This window comes from Akebia trifoliata, chromosome 16 (assembly GCF_017979445.1).
Source record: "Akebia trifoliata isolate Shusen 1 chromosome 16, ASM1797944v1, whole genome shotgun sequence".
In the NCBI taxonomy this organism is placed as follows: domain Eukaryota; kingdom Viridiplantae; phylum Streptophyta; class Magnoliopsida; order Ranunculales; family Lardizabalaceae; genus Akebia; species Akebia trifoliata.
Window position 1 is genome coordinate 12,129,420 of NC_141390.1, and position 6,431 is coordinate 12,135,850.

The following is a 6,431-nucleotide window of genomic DNA, read 5'->3' on the forward strand; positions in this document are numbered from 1 at the left end:
AGGTTGACTAGATTGATTAGGCTAAATTGGGTTAACTGGGTTTAATAGGTAGGTTGGGTTAAGTCGGATAGTTAGGATTGGCTTCACCAAGATACGTGATCATAAGATATTGGATCTTGATTTGACCAATTGGCGACTTGCAGATGGGTAGAGAGAGGAGGACCCGGGTAGCGAGACATTCTTCGGATGAGGAGGAGGTGGCGAAACTTCAGACCAAGACTCATTTTGCTCTGAGGTCTGGTGTAGTGACGGAGTATGGCTGGCCGAGGCAGCCTTTGCAGAGGCCTGATTCATCTTCAGTGGTTGGCTCTTCTTCAGGTAGTTGGGTGGAGAAGGTTTGTAGTTCTCAAAGTGGTCCAGTTGAGGACCTCCCTCGTAGCAATGGTGGGAGAGGTAGATGTGGTGGCCGAGGTTAGGCAGATAGGGCCGCTGGTAGAGGTCAAGTGGGTAGAGAGGTTCCCAGGGTCAAGATCCCTGAGGAGGAGAACGAGAGTGTACCAGATACCTCTCTTCTTCGTGGGTTAGGGAGCTATGTCTCTATGTTGGTCTGCCTGGATATCCCTACTCCCTATCCTTCGGTCAATTTCAAATGGAGATGGAACGTGTTATTGGCTATTGCTGCATTATTTTCTGATGATATTAGGACACAGTTTGCTACTATGGGTTTCGGTGCCTTCTTGCAGATACCGGCACTTTGAGCTGATCGATCTCTATTTTTGGCTATGGTGGAGAGATGGTTCCCAGCAACGCATTCGTTTCATATGCCTGAGGTGGAGATAGGCATCAGGCCTTCTGATTTTGTTGTGATCACGGGCATAACAATGGATGGAGAGCCCCTACCCCTGACTATGTTGATCTTTCAGGAAGTAGGCGAGCTACTAGGTATTACCAGAGTCCCTGCCTCCATGGTAGGGAAGATGGGACGTATTAGCACGGAGGTTTTGATGGGGTTGTTATTGATAGAGCAAGATGACGGGGCTCCCCTTACCTATCAAGAAAGGACAGCCAAGTTTGGAGATAGGGACTTCGACACAGTTTTTCCGATCTGTTTCCTTCTCCTCATTGGTAGTTGCTTCTTTTTGGAGGATGACTCTTCAATCTCTACCACCTTCCTTTCAGTGATGCATGATATCGATCACATTGGTGACTTTGATGGGGGAGTTGGATTTACAAGACCATTCTTGCTGGCTTGGACCGTGTAGTAAAGGGGATCACTACACCCCGTGGAGCTGGGATCTCCACTCGTTTCTTCTGGCAATTCATTGAGGTAAATAGATCCTGACTTTATTTTTTCATTGTTTCTTCCTCAATATCTTGTTCATTGTCTGACACTTTACACTCTTTCTTCCAGATTTTTTTCCATGTATACTTTCCTTTTTACTTGCCTACCCGCCGTCATCCCGACAAGGATTATCCATTGGGTGCTTTCTGGGCTACTAGAGATGCCAGGGCTATCAGGAGTAGCCCTAGGAGTGCCCGAGCCCACATCAATCGATGTCGTCTCCGAGACGCGAGTATTTGAACTCTTATTTTGTTCTTCTTGACTTGAAACTATCTATGCGTGTTGTCTGATTTTCTCTTTCGTAGATCTTTTCTGTCACTCTTCGAGATCTCTTCCACATTGTTAACGGGAGGCAAGAGGTGAGGAATGCCTATACGAGTAACACCAGGCGACAGCGCTACCCCCATTTCATTGGAGAGCAGAGGTACACATTTTATCTAGGGGAACGCCTATTTTTCCAGCACGATAGGAGTCTTCGTATTCCTGTCGCTCCACCTGAGCCTATCTTGGGGGCTATGACGGTAGATGAGTATCTCGCCCAGTCGATGGGCATTGATGCTACTAGACTAGTGAGGGTTGGGAACTATTAGGTTTGGTTCCGAAAGGCATACATCGGATGCATCATGCCTGTGGTCACTGCCCGAGCTGGGATCACAGAGATCGAAGGGGTCCTACTACAAGAGCAAGCTGTCACAGTACGTATTCTGTCATTGCTTCTTTTCCTTAGAACTTTCTGTTTCTTATCGTTCTCAATTGGTTGGTGTTCTTGCTTTTAGGCCAATGATCTTCGTCGTCTTTGAGAGGGCTACGATGTTATCGAGGCCCCGTGGAGATGGAGAACCGATGGAGGGCTTCTAGGGCTGAGGTAGAAGGTAGGCTACTCGTATTGAGGAGTAGGAGGCTCTTCTTAAGGCACAGGCCGCTCGCATCTAGGAGCTAGAGCTTGAGATAGCTTTGTAAGAGTCTCGACTTCAGGCTGAGATGGTATGCTATTTATGTTTCCTTTCTTTTCCATTTCATAGATCGTAGCTCATAAGTATTCTATTTTGACTGATTCTTTTATGATCTTTTCAGGATTACCTCGACGCCGAAACAGAACGAGCACCTCTACGCGTTCTCTGACACCTCCCAGGGTAAGCATTTGCATTTTAATTATTCATTTCCATGCAAATTATGTATATATCTGCCTGCATTTTAATCCACTGTCTTTCTCTCTTTTCAGGCCTCCCCTTCCATTGGACCCTCCATTCCAGGTGCTGATCTCGCGGGGACCACAAAACAAGATGCTGCCCTGGATGCAGAACTCTTCTTCACGGATGCTGAGGGATGACTGCAGATGCACGGTCTACCTTCTTCCAAGGTGTGGGGTTCTGGTGTTGTGGTTGGGTCTTCTTTTGGAGCGGTTCCAGAGACTCAGAGTGCTAAAGATGATGCTCTCCCTTCGATCTAATTGTTGATGTACCTTGTAGATATTTAAACATTAGGTTCAGACATCTCATGTAAACATCTTAAACTTTTGTGTATATATATATATATATCTGTTAATTACTTCTTAGTATTTATTGCTTCATTGTGATCTTGTATATGAGCGATTCAAGCCTTAACAGGCCTCCAAGGAATGATATCGATCAGCAGGGCTTTTGTAAGCCCATTGAGTGTTGGTGAGCTTACGAGCGATTAGGGTCCAAATGACCCTTCGAGTGTGATTTAGAGTGGTGTGATCCGTTTGGGGGGGGGCCATGGGCCTAATGGTGAGAGACACAAATAGTTGAGTGATACGGAGGGGTATGTGGTTTTTGAAGGCCTGGTTCAATCCAATACGATCATGGTGAGTTCCCACGTGCCCGGTATACATTTTGAGGGCTTTTGAGAGTTTCAATGGTGTTTATCAAGCATGTGGGAGTCTCAATTATTTCTCATGTGATTTCGAGGTTTTAAGACGTTAAATGACCGTCACATGATCCTGAGTTTTTCAGAATTCACATGATTCATGGCCCCAAGCTAAAAAATGTTCTGGTCCGTGATCTTAAAACTGATAACCTTACCCAGCTTTCATGCGTGCTAGGTGCATGGATAAGGCATTTGGAATTTCATCAGTGCCTTAAGCATAGTTAAGTTACATTTTCCTTTATCCGTACTTTTAACACGGATAAGTTTATTTTGATTTCATCCGTACTTTAGGCACGGGTAAGTCAACCTTGACTTTATCCGTGTTTCAAACACGGACTAGCACGATTTACTCCATACTTTAAGCCTATTTCACCATTGATTTTACCCTAACATTTCACTTTTCATGATTTTACTTCCCTCTTTCATATTTTGGATAGATTTTTGCGCTCCTTCTTCCTCAAAGCTTCTTCTCAAGCTCCATGGAGGTGTTCTCTATTCTTCTTAACATGAAAAGGTATGGCATTGTCGATCTTTCCTTGCCAAGGTCCCATTGCAATGGGGCTTGATCAAGGCAATGCTAGGGTATTGGATCCCTAAGCTCAATCTCTTTCGATTTAGGAAGCATGAAATGACTCCCACCATTGAGGAGTTTGAAGTGTAATTAGGACTTGAAATATCGGACGCGGTTGCAGTTCCACCCTTGCGTGATGGGTATCAAGGCGAGACTTCCGACTTCTTGGGGATAAATTGTAAATTTTTGAAGATTTCGGATGGTGGATTGGTTTTGAAGACAATGTCCCGATCTTTCTTGATTGAACGCCTCACGGATCCCTCGAAGTCATTGATTCACTTAATGCTCTTACTTTGATGTTGGTGAGTTAACTCTTGTTTTCGGGTGGCTGAGACATCATGGACCTTCCTCTCATTCACATGATTTAACAAGTCTGGGAGGGACGTCGGTTGGCACCGATGCTTTTGAGCAAGATGTTCCAATCTCTCACGGCTTGTTCTTCCGGTCGTTATCGAATTTTTCGAGAATGTGCTCCACTCCTGTAGGTAAGTTCCAAACTTTAGCTTGGATTTAAATTTAAATTTAAATTTATCATTTTCCAAAGTTTAGAATGCTCCTGTTATTGCAGCTTTGGTTTATGGATCACATGACTTCAACTGAAGTTGTTAATCGTCTATTTTGTGTTAATGCCAATCTCGTCCTTATGATGTCAAAGCCAATTGCCCCTTTCTTCTCAGGTGACAAAGAAGAGTGGTATTCCTTTATTGGCAACCTTGATGATGAAGAAGTGAGATAGATAGGTGCATTCCAACTTCAAGGATCTCCCGTGATAGTATTTGATGGTGCCCATTTTCTCGTTTTGATTAGTCTTCACAGGGCAACTCATTATATACCACTTCGGGTTCTTCAACAATTTGGTTATGATCAGGGTGTGCTTATCCTCGAGAATTTTAATGAGTTGATTGGTCCTTTATCGACTGCACTTCTGAGTCGACTCATAAAAGAATGGAGTTGAGTTAAGGTTCTGAGTCGACCCATCTTCGAAGCATACCTGTTCCTGGCATACTTATATTGGATTCGAGAACTCGTCTCTGGGAGACCCTCGATGTCGATAGTTCCCTAAACACACCCTGGTGCTTCATCCTTCTTTAATTATTGAGATAGAGTGGAGGAGTCTCAAACTGATCATCTTCGAATTCAGGCTATCTGGGTCAAATCGGAGAAGAAAATGCAAAAGAGATCACTCAGTTAACATCTACCCTTGCCCAGTCTAGATTTAGTGATAGTGGCGAAGTGGCTAGACTTCGAGCTGAAGTTGCTGAGTTACGGAACTTGCCCAGTGTCCTCATTTTGATGACTTTGCTGCATATTTGATGAGTCGTGATGTTGTTGATGCTGAAAAAGTGATGATGAGTCAGGCTGCCCAGTTCGTGTTTTGGAGGAATGCCTTGACTCTTTTTTCATTTCTCACCATGATATTTGACTGACTGTGTTGTATTCCCTCTTTTTGTATTTTCTTTTCATTATCTGAATGTATGTAAAATATTGAAAGATTAATGTAAAAAAAATAGTTTTTGTACTTATTTGGCCTCAGGTGTATCTATGTTCTTGAAAACACGAAGTTTTGTTGAATAAGTCCTAGATTTGTCGTCATTGGCCAAAATAATAGTTTTTGAAATCTAATGAAATGTCTTCATCAAATGAGTATGATAAATTCAGAGTTTGTAAAATCTTTGGTTGTAACGGTCTTGGTGCTTTTGCTGAATATCGGGGATATAAGCGTCAATTGTTATTTTGATCTCTTTAGAGTCATCCTTAGTATCCTGGTGTTGGAAGACTGTTATCTGTTCGAGATGCAGGATTTTTGAAAAGATTTTACTGTTCACAGTTTACACTCTTGTAGGCCAGGAGTTTTCTTTCTCCTTTTTTTTGTTTTGTTTTTTATTTACCCTTATTGCCCCTGGAGTCAGTTACGATTTTCACCAGACCTGATTTCCATTTTTTTACGCATCGACATCTTTTTTGGGACTTTCATCGTACCATGTTGATCTTGTCATAGCCTGATTCTTTTACTCATATAGCCCTTTTGGATTTTTACTATGCCCTTTCAGACTATGCTTGTATTTTTGGATTTTTTCATTACAGTTCTTGCTCAGAGTCTTTACGTCTTTGTGGCTTGGTGACTCAAGTTGAGCTGTGAGATAGGCGACTCTACTCCTGTAGTGGCACTCTTTCTTGAGTAATAAATCTAGATTCCCGTCTCGAGTTTGCTGACGACTATTTGTGGTTCGACAATTCAAGTTGAGCCACGAGATCAGCTACTCTACACTTCAAGTACTCTTTTTTTTAGAATATCTAACCTAGATTCCCTTCTCGAGTCTTCCAACGATTAACAAGACTTTAAGGTCCGGACCAAATCGCAAAATCATTGGTGCTGTCATTGTCATTGGGTTGCCCTAGAACATTTCCTGATTAGAAAGGACTTTTAGTAGGACGAAACGTTGGCTTAGGTTAAAGGGTAGTGGAAAGATTAAAAAAAAAGGTTATAGTCTGAATGTATTTAGAGTGGTTTAGACATTTGGTTCATCTATTTTTGTTTCGAAAGGTGATCTATGTCTCCTCTCAGCTTCTCTCGAACTTGTTTATGTTGGAGATTTGAGTCAAGCTCAGATCAAGTATCTGAGTTTTTGACTTTTTTGATTTTTTTTGTATTTTTAACTATTCACATTTTATCCTCATGCGGGCCAA

At 42.6% G+C, this 6,431-nt stretch overlaps 1 long non-coding RNA gene across 1 annotated transcript; it reads left to right on the top strand.

Annotated features, from left to right (window-relative positions):
* Positions 1–976: 976 nt before the first annotated feature.
* LOC147382583 (uncharacterized) lies at positions 977–2,415 on the top strand. Its single transcript, XR_015173286.1, has 3 exons — positions 977–1,977; positions 2,059–2,266; positions 2,357–2,415. It is a non-coding gene; the product is annotated as an uncharacterized LOC147382583 (long non-coding RNA).
* Positions 2,416–6,431: the final 4,016 nt, after the last annotated feature.